Raw genomic sequence first — 15125 nt, forward strand, 5'->3', positions numbered from 1 at the left:
AGGTACAGCATGATGCACAGCAAGTAATATTGGTATGCAAAATTATACTTTCACTGACCAGTATAATTCGTCACAGACACGATTTCTATCAAATTTCTGCAGAAACAGTATGGTCACTTTGGTGGATTTGTTGTGAAGTGCTTGACAGTTGCCTGTTATTGCCAGATCAAACTGACAGCAGATTGTGATACACTGTGTTACCTTTCACTTGACTTGCATTGAGTATTTGTGGTATTTGGTTAGGAAACAGTCATTACAGTACAATGAAGAGCTAATTTTATATCAATAAAAAAATATATACATACAGTGCCTTGCGAAAGTATTCGGCCCCCTTGAACTTTGCGACCTTTTGCCACATTTCAGGCTTCAAACATAAAGATATAAAACTGTATTGTTTTGTGAAGAATCAACAACAAGTGGGACACAATCATGAAGTGGAACGACATTTATTGGATATTTCAAACTTTTTTAACAAATCAAAAACTGAAAAATTGGGCGTGCAAAATTATTCAGCCCCTTTACTTTCAGTGCATCAAACTCTCTCCAGAAGTTCAGTGAGGATCTCTGAATGATCCAATGATGACCTAAATGACTAATGATGATAAATACAATCCACTTGTGTGTAATCAAGTCTCCGTATAAATGCACCTGCACTGTGATAGTCTCAGAGGTCCGTTAAAAGCGCAGAGAGCATCATGAAGAACAAGGAACACACCAGGCAGGTCCGAGATACTGTTGTGAAGAAGTTTAAAGCCGGATTTGGATACAAAAAGATTTCCCAAGCTTTAAACATCCCAAGGAGCACTGTGCAAGCGATAATATTGAAATGGAAGGAGTATCAGACCACTGAAAATCTACCAAAACCTGGCCGTCCCTCTAAACTTTCAGCTCATACAAGGAGAAGACTGATCAGAGATGCAGCCAAGAGGCCCATGATCACTCTGGATGAACTGCAGAGATCTACAGCTGAGGTGGGAGACTCTGTCCATAGGACAACAGTCGTATATTGCACAAATCTGGCCTTTATGGAAGAGTGGCAAGAAGAAAGCCATTTCTTAAAGATATCCATAAAAAGTGTTGTTTAAAGTTTGCCACAAGCCACCTGGGAGACACACCAAACATGTGGAAGAAGGTGCTCTGGTCAGATGAAACCAAAATTAAACTTTTTGGCAACAATGCAAAACGTTATGTTTGGCGTAAAAGCAACAAAGCTCATCACCCTGAACACACCATCCCCACTGTTAAACATGGTGGTGGCAGCATCATGGTTTGGGCCTGCTTTTCTTCAGCAGGGACAGGGAAGATGGTTAAAATTGATGGGAAGATGGATGGAGCCAAATACAGGACCATTCTGGAAGAAAACCTGATGGAGTCTGCAAAAGACCTGAGACTGGGACGGAGATTTGTCTTCCAACAAGACAATGATCCAAAACATAAAGCAAAATCTACAATGGAATGGTTCAAAAATAAACATATCCAGGTGTTAGAATGGCCAAGTCAAAGAACTGAAAACTGCTGTTCACAAATGCTCTCCATCCAACCTCACTGAGCTCGAGCTGTTTTGCAAGGAGGAATGGGAAAAAAATTCAGTCTCGATGTGCAAAACTGATAGAGACATACCCCAAGCGACTTACAGCTGTAATCGCAGCAAAAGGTGGCGCTACAAAGTATTAACTTAAGGGGGCTGAATAATTTTGCACGCCCAATTTTTCAGTTTTTGATTTGTTAAAAAGTTTGAAATATCCAATAAATGTCGTTCCACTTCATGATTGTGTTCCACTTGTTGTTGATTCTTCACAAAAAAATACAGTTTTATATCTTTATGTTTGAAGCCTGAACAAAGTTCAATGGGGCCGAATACTTTCGCAAGGCACTGTGTATATATATAGACTTAGCACACAGAGTAACACCTGCCTGTTCAATTACACATTTGACATGAGGTAGCACCTGCTCATCCTTACAGCATGCAATTTGACCTGGGGAGGCACAGTACCTTCAGAAAGTATTCATACCCCTTGATTTATTCTGCATTTGTTGTGCTACAGCCTGAATTGAAAATGGATTTTAAAATAATAATACTTTTCACCCATGAACACACAACACACACATATTGACAATGTGAAAACATGTTTTTAGAAATATGTGAATTTTGTTTTAAATGAAATTTACATAAGTATTCACACCACTGAGTCGATACTTTGTAGAAGCGCCTTTGGCCATTTTCAGGTCTGGACAAAATATCTGAATTTAATCAATTTTATATTCTGGCTGTAACATACAAAATGTGGGAAAAGTCACAGGGTTTGAATACAGTACTTTCTGAAGGCACTGTAGTTCTAGTTTCAAACTTTATTGTCACGAGTACAGTGAAATGTCTTTCTTGCAAACTCTTTTCCAAACAATGCAGTAATCAATATCAATATATAGTACTGTAAAATAAGGTAAAGTAGAACAATAACACACAATAAATCTCTGATCCACACTGTTCCTCTGCTTGCAAGGTACTCATCTATTCCTTATTTGTGTGACTAGTGCAGAACTGCTCAGCGGCTGAGACCTCTCAATTTCTCCAACAACTGGCTCCAATTTCTTTAAGTTGGTTCAGCACTCAGTGTATTTGAATTGGATTCAACTGTGCCTTGTTCTGTGGCAGGAACAGACCCATAGGGACACAGTGGGGGGACTAGATGCAGGGCCTGAGAAAAGAATGGAATGTCTGTCCCAAATACGATTACACTAGTGATGTATACTGCACAGTTGAGCTCAAAATATATCAGCACAGGAATTATAAATAATTGTATAGGTTTAAGTCAAATATCTTGTTTTTCTGTTTAGAAACCATAACTTGTATCTCTCAAGAGAATGGGGCCTTTTAACTTGAATCACACACTCATACAGACATCTCCTATTGGCTAGGGCCAGGTTCCCACAGGCTGCCATTGGTCACGGCCGCACATGGCCGCAATCATGTTGACAAAATGAAACCCAGACCTCTCCAAGTTCACAATTGCCTCATGCATCCCCACCCCCACTTCCCATTGTCTCCTCTAATAAAAACAGCATGTGATATATCTTGAATTGCTGATAATGCTAGAGGAATAAGTGCAGTATTGTTTGTTCAGCATTATGAACTAATTTCATCAGAAAAAAAACCTTTTCAGACACTATCTCACTGAGCCTTGTTACTTCAGTCTGCAAACAGAACAATTAGCATAGGCACAGCCATCTCTTCTACTCAAGCTGTATCAATCACTGCCCCACACAGCACATCATTTTGTGAAACTTCACATTCTGTTGCTGCCTACTGCTACCTCATGATTACCCTACTGCATGCAGACAGTCGTGTACTGTCTGCATGCCTTATCTCTCTTGACGTGCAGTTTTTCAACAGTCAATAAATAAATGTTATCCCTAGTTCTGATCCTAGACTTACCTATGCATATCTGTATGTTGAATATTTAAAACATGTGCAGTGTGTACATGAACCATGCCTGCAGTCAGACAGGGAGTGGGTGAATGGGTGAGTGCCGAGGGGGCATGTGGAGTTGAGGCGCAGGTACATGTTTACAGCATTAACTTAATTCATAATATTAATTACTGTATTGTGTGCGTGGGTTTGAGGATTGTTGAAGATATGGTTCCTGTTGTGGAGAAGAGAGCAGCTCTGGTGGTTTGTTCAAGGACTTTAGGGAAAGGATCCCTGTTCTTGGGCAGCTTAGTTTAGCCCATTACCCTGTGCCAGTCTCCGTGCCCCACAAACTCTTCCTGTACACTATCTGCTCTCTGCCCATCCTCGCTCTCCTAGCAAACTCAAACACAAAGAAAACAATCAATAAATCAATTTGTACACCTCCACTGTTGATCACTGAATATGTAGACTGTAGAGATAGGAAATGGATGTAGCCAGGCCCGGTGCCACGAGGGGGCAAAAGGGGGCAATGTCCCCTTAGTTGGAATATTGTGCCCCCTCAGTTTTGTATCCCTATTCTGTCCCACAATCTGCCTCCTCCGTCATGCCCAAACGATTTGTTGTGTATGCTTCATTCATGCAACTCCCTTGTACGCATCATACATACGTCATACACATTTTACCAGTTGAAAAAAAAAAACATTTTGATTGGCTGTCACAGTAGAAAGGCGGGGTGAATTTGACCGTTTAGGTTTACTTTCAAAGTTAAGAACTACAAAAAAAAGTTTCACTGCCCAGCTGGTTGGAATTTAGCTAATGTTAACAGGTAGGTAGGTAGCTGATAGCATGATGGATATTAGAAATTGGCTTTGCCAGGGCACCACGGCAGCATCGGATCAAAGCGGCGGGGAGGGGGAGGCCTGCCAGAGGCCAAGGCCGCTGAGCCGACGCTAAACACCGAGGCCAAGGCAGTTGAGCCCAGCAGCAAAGGCACCTGCACAACTGTCTTGCAGCCTGGTGACATAGGAGATAATCAACACGAGGGACCTGCAGCCGCCAAGACCGAAACTAGCAGCAGCACCACCAGGATATTACAAGCACTGATGCCTCTGTTAGTGCCTAACGACCTCAGTGATGAGGAGCCAGCACAGGTTTGTCTGGGGAAATATCCAACCTGCCTGTACTGTAGGAGAAAACTGACATTTTGTAGTGTGTGGCTGGAATATTCCTGCAAGGCAGATGCAGATTTCTGCTATCCTTGTTGAAAATGTAACAATTCGGCTTCAATTCTAACGCTGATAAGGCTTTCACCCAAACTGGATATAATAACTGGTGATATGCCATTGATAGCAACAAGGGATTAGAGAGCCACGCATCAAGCAAATAACATTTAAAATGCATGGTACTTTGGACAGAAAGACAAACAAGGAATTCACAAGGAGCGGAGATTTCAACACTTGTGTATTCTGCAAAGGTTGCAAGAAATCGTATGTATTTGTCAAAGATTGTGGACATTGTGAAATTTCTTGCTGCCAATGAGCTTCCTCTATTCCTGGCGATGTTAGATTTTATGCTCAGGAAAGACAAAGAACTTGCTAGTGCCTTTTAAGCACAATTCCCCGCAATGCCACATGCACATCTCATGACCCAGAACTAAATAATTGGGCTCATGAGTGAGGTAGTCACAGAGGAAATTGTGAAGGAAGTAGGTGATTCATGGTGCACACTTAAAGTGGGAAAGTGCAGCTGATTTCAACTATCATTTGAGAGGGATCTTACAAGCAAATTCCGTGGGGAGTGGAACGAGATACGGCTGAGGACGTTCAACACAGCATCAAGGTGGCTGCAACGCTTTTGAATCTGGGTAAGAAGAGTCAGCCTGTCACACCCTGATCTGTTTCACCTGTCTTTGTGATTGTCTCCACCCCCCTCCAGGTATTTGCCTCTTCCCCATTATCCCCTGTGTATTTATACCTGTGTTCTCTGTTTGTCTGTTGCCAGTTCGTCTTGTTTGTTCAAGTCAACCAGCGTTTTGTATCTCAGCTCCTGCTTTTTCCAGTCTCTCTTTTCTCGCCCTTCTGGTTTTGACCCTTGCCTGTCTTGACACCGAGCCCGCCTGCCTGACCACTCTGCCTGCCCCTGACCCAGAGCCAGCCTGCTGACCTGTACCATTGCCCCCCTCTGGTTACTGATTCTTCCTGCCTTGACCTGTCTATTGCCTGGCCCTGTTGGTATATTAAACTATTGTTTAGTCTGATGTGGTCTGCATCTGGGTCTTACCTTCATACCCGATAGTACGAACTGGCCATGACTGACCCAGCAGAGCCGGACCAGCTGCTCAACGCCATCTCCTACTAAGGAGCCTCCATTGGTAGGCATGAGGAATTGCTTTGTGGGCTGATGGAGGGGCTCCAAATGTTGGCTGAGCACCATGACCGGGCGTTGGACATGCTGCTGGAGGAATTCCGTGGGTCGTTTGGGGGGGCAGCTGCCACGGTGGTAACCCCAATGCCCATCAGAAACTTGGCGGTTAGCACCGTCGCCCCACCGGCCTGCACCGCCGCCCCACCAGCCACTCCACCTTCCCGGGAGTCCCGGTTACCTCCTCTGGAACGATTTAATAGAGAGCTAAACACCTGCCGGGCATTTGTAGCTCAGTGTGCCCTCATTTTTGAGATTCAGCCCTCCTCCTTCCCCTCGGATCGCTCCAAAATAGCCTACCTCATCACGCTGATGTCTGGAAGGGCTCTCACCTGGGCTACCGCTTTATGGGAACAGCAGCCAGCCATATACGCGAGCCTGGAGGGGTTCGTGGGAAAGGTGAGGAAGGTCTTTGATTCCCCGTTCTCCTGGAGAGAAGGTGCCCGGAAGATAATCCAGCTCCGGCAGGACACCCGCACGGTGGCCGACTATGTGGTGGATTTCCATACGTTGGCAGCGGAGAGTGCGTGGAACCCGGATGCGCTGTTCGACATGTTCCTGCACGACATCTCGGAGGAGGTTAAGGACGAGCTTGCGGCTCGGGAGTTACCCACAAATTTTGATTCCCTGGTCAATTTGACCATCCGCATCGATGGCCGATTGCATACCTGATAGTACGAACTGGCCATGACTGACCCAGCAGAGCCGGACCAGCGGAACGGCAACACCGGATCAGCTCAAAGAGCTGTCTGTATTGTGGGAATTTTGTGTCCTCATGCCCGGTAAAAGAGCAAATACTCTGGTGAGCCATATGGGGAACTTTTCTGCTTCCCTTACTCGCACCCCTTTCATGTCATTCTGCTATGGGGAAACCAGTCCAAATCACTCCGGGTCCTCATTGACTCTGGGGCCGATGAGAGCTTTTTGGACGCCACACTGGCTTCCGATCTGGACATCCCCTCTCAGCCCCTCTCCTTTCTTGTGGCTGTGAGAGCGTTGGACGGACGCTCTATAGGTCGGGTCACCCATAACAACACTCCCATCAACCTACGGGTGTCAGGGAATCACAGCGAGACCAGTCAGTTCCTGCTCATCAAGTCCCCCCAGATCCCTGTGGTTTTGGGATTCTCCTGGCTCCAGCAACACAGCCCGCTCATCAACTAGTCTACAGGTGCCATCATGGGCTGGAGTCCGTTCTGCCACCCCCATTGTCTGATGTCGGCGCAACCTGCCCCGGGACATCTTCCTGGGTCCTCAGAGGTAGTTTCGTATCTCTCTGCCATTCCCCCGGAGCACCAGGATCTCCGGGAGGTGTTCAGCAAGTCCCAGGCCATTTCCCTTTCACCACACCGCCCCTATGACTGCTGGATTGACCTTCTCCCTAGCACCACGCCACCCCGGGGGCATCTGTACTCGCTGTCGGGACCTAAAACCAAGACTATGGAGGGCTACATTGGGGACTCCCTAGCTACTGGATTTATCTGCCCCTCTTCCGCTGGCGCAGGGTCCACTCCTTCTCCTCCACAAAGAAGAACCCTGCCCGTGCAGATGACTCAATGACATCCGCTACCACTCATCTCCTTAGCCTTCAAGCCGCTCCAGGGGGCCACTGTGTTCTCCAATCTGGATCTACGTAACGCCTACCACTTGGTGCGGATACGAGAGGGGGACAAGTGGAAGACTGCCTTCAACACGGCCAGCGGCCTCTACCCTGACCCTGCCTGTCGCCCGGTACCGTTGTCCCGCCTCTGGTTACTGGCCCCTGCCTGCCTTGACCTGTCTATTGCCTGCCCCTGTTGTTATATTAAACTATTGTTTATTCGATGTGGTCTGCATCTGGGTCTTATCTTCATACCTGATACAGCCTGGCTGGGCTTGTATTATTTTGTTATTTGCTAGCTTTTGGGAATGCGTGGCAAATGTCAGAAATAGGCATAGACGTGATTTTCTTTATTGGCATTGCTGCCAAGTCTACTGCTTGTTTTCTGCGTTGTGATTGGATTGGAAATGTTTGGTTTACAGCATAATCAGATTGATGTTGTTCTATATCGTAGAAGAGGTGCTTTGCATTACATTGATGAGGGTGGGCAAACCTTGAACAATGGTTGAGTAACAATGTAGTTATAGTGTTGCCATAAACAAATCATTGCTATGGAATACAAATTTCTCTGTTATCATATGGAGTAGTATGGCACTCTTGTGGGAAGACAACTTGGTAACTGCGTCCAAGCTACATTGTAATTCATGGTAGTGCATTGTACATTATTGTTTGCTTTCCGCGATGGGACATGCATTGTATTGGCATGGGGAAGTGTATTATGGTACTTAGCAACTGTTTTGCATTGCATTGTTGGGTATTGTGCATGTAGCTGTGTAGCGTTGTCATAACTTGCAATTTCTCGAGCTGGTTATGTGTCAGGATTGGGTGCAGAGATGTAGCGGAGTCAAGCGCAGGACACAGGTTTGAGCAACACAACTGAGTTTACTCACAAATATTCAAGCAATATTCCAAATAGGAAAATATATACAATACACTAACACCTACAACAACCACTAAGACACCAACAATCACGGACAGAACAGAAATGTATGCCAGAGGGTTAAATAAGGAACATGATATGGGAATTGAAACCAGGTGTGTGTAATACAGACAAAACAAAACGAAAATTAAACATGGATCGGTGGTGACTAGAAAGCCGGTGACGTCGACCGCCGAACACCACCTGAACAAGGAGAGGGGCCCCGAAGTCGTGACAGTACCCCCCCCCCCCCACCCCCCCTTTCTCCACCGCAGGAGCCTCGATCTGGCTCTGATGCCATGGTGCCAGGATCGGGTGATAACCCAGCACACACTGAAACAGTGACACAACTCACCCAGAGCCCCCTGTTGCACACGTGGTTACCTATAGAATTTCCTGAGTTTTCTCCACATTCCCAGCATAAGGCGCTAGTAGATTCAGGCGCAGCTGGGAACATTATTGACCGCTCCTTGGCACATAGATTAGGGATTCCTATTGTTCCTGTTGATGTTCCCTTCCCTGTACATGCCTTAGATAGTCGTCCTTTGGGGTCGGGGCTAATTAGGGAGGTCAGAACAGAAATGTATGCCAGAGGGTTAAATAAGGAACATGATATGAGAATTGAAACCAGGTGTGTGTAATACAGACAAAACAAAACGAAAATGCAACATGGATTGGTGGTGACTAGAAAGCCGGTGACGTCGACCGCCGAACACCACCCGAACAAAGAGAGGGGCCGACTTCGGCGGAAGTCGTGACATTATTAATTGTCCATGTTTGTAAAGCGGTGCAGTAGCCTGTATTCTTGCGTCAAGACAGCCGCGCGTGGCTGCAAATACAATGTGTGTAATTGTACTATTAATTATTATCCATCGTGTGGTGTCAGCAAGCGAAGATAGTTGTGCCCCCTTAGTCATTTCTGATGCCCCCTTGCGGAGTTAATCCTGCCGCCTGGCCTGGATGCAGCTACTTGTCCATTTCCTGAATATAGAAATATTGTATTTGTGATCATTTCAAAGTATTTCAAAGCCACTTAAGACCGTGTTTATCTTTGCACAACTACAATAACTGTTTGTTTGCGTCCTGTTCAAACGGCCGTTAAAATGATTTTTCTATACATTGAAAAATTAATCACCCAGAAAATAAAAGCTCTCTAAAAAGCAACCAGGTACAGTGCACAACATGACCAATGCTCAAATTGTGAGGTATGTGGAAGGGAGATGACCCCCAATATATGATTGGATCAACTGTCACAAACACAACTGTAGATCAATGTAAAACATGCTGGAGTCAGTAGACAGACAGAAGGTCAAGGTGAAGTCAGCAACAGCCTGACTCACAGTCCAGCCGTGGCCTGATGTCCTGATGGCTTAAATTCCTCACATTACTGATAGATAGACCTGGAGCTCCAGACCTGCTGATGACCATCATACACGCTTCTCCAAGCCCAGAGCCAGTCCATTAATCATAGTCTCTAGAGAGCTCTTCCTGACAGACATTGGATTATACACCCACTACTGTTAGCACCCAGATAGTGGGAAACCACTGTAGTTCTTCTATGATTGAATGCTGGATAACATTAAACCCTATCTGCACCACCTCATGGCTGCAGCCCAAGCCTGGACCTGTTGTACCTGGCAGAGGAGAGGGGGCTGGGATTGGGCCATGCAGGATAAGGGAATGCTGGAAAAGGCCAAACACTAAGTTTCCAGGAGCCTCCGGGAGGCAGCAGAAGCAGGAAGTGTGATTATGTATTCAGATAAAAGAGAAATCCAATTAAGGGACAGTGCGAGGGGCATTGACAGACAGAGACTGATAGCACAACCGGCCCAGCACAGAACCAAAATAGCAAAGAGCAACACGATCATTCGACAAGAGCCAAAAAGATAACATGACCTCCTGCCAAAAGGAACCCACACAATAAATGCTAAGCTGTGTTAAAAGACCACAGACCTGACTCTATGGTCATGACTTACCACCACATTCTCCCAGGCTAGACTGGAGACAAGGCCCTGCAGGGGAAAAGTGATCAATTCAGAGACAATTACTTCACACATGATGGTAACCTGCGTGAGATGAACTATGTTTCCTATACAGTCGTCCCATGCCATTGCAGACATACAGTATGAATATGTGTCTTCATTAAGGGGGTGTATAATATAAGGCTAGCATTGGCACTGTGTTCTAGCCTGTAACTGAGACCCCCACTTCAACAGATCTCATAACACTGAACTAAGATTTCAGTATGCATGGTTGTTGGCTAGATCTTTTTTCTAACGTATGTGGGAATGTTCTGTTCATATTGAGGAATTCATAGGGTGAAGTGTCCCTCACTAATCTAAGTTAAGGAAACTGTAAAAGAGTTACATTTACATAATTGTGTTATCGATGGAATGATAATTACATGCAGCTGCAGCGAGACAAAGTGTTTTGAAGGGATTTGGCATTTAAATCAAATCTAATTTTATTTGTCACATGCTTCATAAACAACAGGTGTAGACTAACAGTGAAATGCTTAAGGGCCTTTCCCAACAATTCAGAACGATTTAAAAATATATATAATAACACAAGGACTAAATACACAATGAGTAACAATAACTTGGCTATATGCAAGGTGTAGTCAATATGCGCTCAATGGTACAGCTGTAGAACATTTTGAGGATCTGACGGCCTATTCTAAATCTATTCATCCTCCTGAGAGGGAAGAGACGTTGTCGTGCCTTCTTCACAACTGTGTTGGTGTGTGGACCATTTTAATTCCTTAGTGATGTGGACACCGAGGAACTTGCCGCTCTCAACCCGCTCCACTACAGCCCCTTTGATGTGGATGGGGCATGGTTGGCCCTCCGTTTCCTGTAGTCCATCATCACACTGCCAGGTCACTGACCTCTCTATAGGCCTCTCTATAGACCTCTCTCTATCTCATTGTTGTTGGTGATCAGGCCTACCACCGTCGTGTTGACAGCAAACTTAATGATGGCGTGGAGTCTTGCGCGGCCACAGAGTCGTGAGTGAACAGGGAGTACAGGATATGACTAAGAACACACCCCTGATGGGCCCCTGTGTTGAGGGTCAGTGTGGCAGATGTGTTGTTGCCTACCATTACCACTTGGGGGCAGCCCGTCAGGAAGTCCAGGATCCAGTTGCAGAGGGAGGTGTTCAGTCCCAGTGTCCTGAGCTTAGTGATGAGCTTGGAGGGCACTATGGTGTTGAATTCTGAGCTGTAGTCAATTAACCATATTCTCATATACTCCTGGGCTCTCAAGTGGTGCAGCGGTCTAAGGCACTGCATCTCAGTGTATGAGGCGTCACTACAGTCCCTGGTTCGAATCCAGGCTATATCACATCAGGCCTTGATTGGGAGTCCCATAAGGCGGCGCACAATTGGCCCAGCGTCGTCCGGGGTAGGCCGTCATTGTAAATAAGAATTTGTTCTTAACTGACTTGCCAGGTTAAATAAATAAAACGGTGAAATGCTTACTGCAATGCAGAGAGAAAAATAGAGAAATAACATGGGAATAAATACACAATAAGTAACGAGACCCTTTACTCTGTACTTTGTTGAAGCACCTTTGACAGCGATTACATCCCCGTGTCTTCTTGGGTATGATGCTACAAGCTTGGCACACCTGTATTTAGGGAGTTTCTCCCAATCTTCTCTGCAGATCCTCTCAAGCTCAGGATGGATGGGGAGCGTCGCTGCACAGCTATTTTCATGTCTCTCCAGAGATGTTCGATAGGATTCAAGTCCGGGCTCTGGCTGGGCCACTCAAGGACATTCAGACGACTTCTACTTTGTCTTGGCTGTGTGCTTAGGGTCATTGTCCTGTTGGAAGGTGAACCTTCGCCCCAGTCTGAGGTCCTGAGTGCTCTGAAGCAGGTTTTCATCAAGGATCTATGTACTTTGCTCCGTTCATCTTCCCCTCGATCCTGACTTGTCTCTCAGTCTCTGCCACTGAAAAACATCCCCACAGCATGATGCTGCCACCACCATGCTTCACCATAGGGATGTTGCCAGGATTCCTTCAGATGGTATTCTTGCTTGGTATTCAGGCCAAAGAGTTCAATCTTGGTTTCATCAGACCAAATAATCTTGTTTCTAATGATCTGAAAGTCCTTTAGGTGCCTTTTGGCAAACTCCAAGCTGGCTGTCGTGCCTTTTACTGAGGAGTGGCTTCTGTCTGGCCACTCTACCATAAAGGCCTGATTGGTGGAGTGCTGCAGAGATGGCTGTCCTTCTGGAAGGTTCTCCCATCTACACAAAGAAACTCTGGTCACCTCTCTAACCAAGGCCCTTCTCCCCTATTGCTCAGTTTGGCCGGGCGGCCAGCTCTAGGATAAGTCTTGGTGGTTCCAAACTTCTTCCATTTAAGAATGTGGAGGCCACTGTGTTCTTGGGGACCTTCAATTCTGCAGAAATGTTTTGGTACCCTTCCCCAGATATGTTCCTCGACACAATCCTGTCTCGGAACTCTACGGACAATTATTTCAACCTCATGGCCTGGTTTTTGCACTGTCAACTGTGAAACCTTATATAGACATGTGTGCGCCTTTCCAAATCATGTCCAATCAATTTAATTTATCACAGGTGGTCTTTAATGAAGTTGTAGAAACATCTCAAGGATGATCAATAGAAACAGGATACACCCGAGCTCAATTTCGAGTCTCATAGCAAACGGTCTGAATACTTATGTAAATGTGTTATGAGTTTTTATTTATTTTTTATACATGTGCAAAAAAAAATAATTTAAAAACCTATTTTCGCTTTGTCATTATGGGGTATTGGATATTTTTTAAATCAGAATTATTATTATTTTTAATACATTTTAGAGTAAGACTGTAACGTAACAAAATGTCGATAAAGGGAAGGGGTCTGAATACTTTCTGAATGCACTGTACATATCCAGTAGGTAGGGATAAAGTGAATAGGCATCAGGATAGATAATTAAAAGTAGCAGCAGCGTATTTGATGAGTCAAAAGAGTTAGTGCAAAAAGGGCCAATGCAGATATTCCGGGTAGCTATTTGGTTTAACTAACTATTTAGCAATCTTATGGCTTGGGAGTAAAAACTGTTCAGGTTCCTGTTGGTTCCAAATTTGGTGCATCAGTACCGCTTGCCATAAGGTAGAAGAGAGAATAGCCTATGAGTTGAGTAGCCAGAGTCTTTGACAATTTTGGTGGGAGAGGGCAGTATGGAGTGCAATAGAGATTGCGTCATCTGTGGATCTGTTGGGGCGGTATCCAAATTGGAGTGGGTCCAGGGAGTCTGGGATGATGGTGTTGATGTGAGCCATGACCAACCTTTCATAGAATTTCATGGCTACAGATCTGAGTGCTACGGGGAGATAGTCATTTAGACAGGTTACCTTGGCGTTCTTGGGCACAGGAACTATAGTGGTCTGCTTGAAACATGTAGGTATTACAGACTGGGTCAGGGAGAGGTTGAAAATGTCAGTCATTGAAGACACCCGCCAACTGGTCAGTGTATGCTCTGAGTAAGGGTCCTGGTAATCCGTCTGGCCCTGCAGCCTTGTGAATGTTAACCTGTTTAACCCAATGAGTCCCACCACTGGCGTGAATTAGGATTGTTGAACACGGTGTGTTTGAACTACAGACTTCTTGGTTGTACCATTGGATTCATCTGTTTAGTCTGTGTGATTAAGAGGGGCTGAGCTAGAGCAGTGTTTGTGAGACGAGAGCGGATCCCAAAGGGGCCCAGGGCCGGGGTTTTGTTTTACAAAATGTCTTTAGTGCTACAAACTATTCAAAGCTATCTATGAAAAGCTGAGACTCTCACACACAGTAACATGTTTTTGCTTTGTTAGAAGGTAAGGGGTTCTTCTACATACTGTAGAAGGCCATAGGAAATCCCAGGACATAGTTACTATGTGATCTTATTACAGTAGACACTATCACAAACTTCAAACTCCACACAGTTGCCACTGACTAGTTAGATATTAATTTCCCACTGAGCAAACAATTTATACAGCATTCATATGAATTCTTTTTTTTATCAGTCTTTAAAAACATGTACATTTGTCAATATAACTCATAAATGCAATTGTTTATGTCAAATTGTTTTGTGTTCTACTTGTAGCCCTGGTTATCCTGAAAAGAAAATGGTAAAACACTTAATTGTGAGGTTAAATATAAGGGCTGGACATGCTGATCAATGAGTACGGATTAGTGTCCTGCTCCTTGAAAGAAGCAGCTCTAGTCTTTAGATCAGTGCAGATGTTACCTGTAATCCATGGCTTTTGGTTGGGATATGTCCTTAAGGTCACTGTTGGGACCACTTCGTCGATGCACTTATTAATGAAGCCGGTGACTGATGTGATGAACTACTCAATGTTATCAGATGAATCCCGGTACATATTCCAGTCTGTGCTTGCTAAGCACTCTTGTAGCTTAGCATCCGCTTTATCGGACCACTTCCGTATTGAGCGTGTCACTTTTACTTCCTGTTTGAGTTTTTGCTTGTAAGCAGGAATCTGGAGGATCGAGTTATGGTCAGATTTGCCAAAGGGAGGGTGAGACAGAGCCTTGTATGCATTTCTGTGCATGGACTAAAGGTGATCTAGAGTTTTGTTGCCTCTAGTTGCACAGGTGACCTGCTTGGTAAAAATGAGGTAAAACGGATTTCAATTTCCCTATATTAAAATCACTGGCCACGAGAAGCACCACCTCTGGGTATGCATTTTCTTGTTTGTTTATGGCTCTATACAGCTCGTTGAGTGGGGTCTAAGTACCAGCATCGGTTTGTGATGGTAAATAG

The 15125-nt window shown here is 44.9% G+C and overlaps 1 long non-coding RNA gene across 1 annotated transcript in view; it reads right to left on the reverse strand.

Moving 5' to 3' along the window:
• Positions 1-14800, reverse strand: part of LOC115111036 (uncharacterized) — a 31915-nt gene extending 17115 nt beyond the window's left edge. The window contains exons 1-2 of the long non-coding RNA XR_010461499.1: positions 14592-14800; positions 10326-10361 (exon numbers count right to left, since the gene is read on the reverse strand). This is a non-coding gene — a long non-coding RNA (uncharacterized LOC115111036). The remainder of the gene's footprint in view (positions 1-10325; positions 10362-14591) is intronic.
• Positions 14801-15125: the final 325 nt, after the last annotated feature.

The sequence above is a fragment of the Oncorhynchus nerka genome, linkage group LG27, assembly GCF_034236695.1.
Source record: "Oncorhynchus nerka isolate Pitt River linkage group LG27, Oner_Uvic_2.0, whole genome shotgun sequence".
Taxonomy (NCBI): Eukaryota; Metazoa; Chordata; class Actinopteri; order Salmoniformes; family Salmonidae; genus Oncorhynchus; species Oncorhynchus nerka.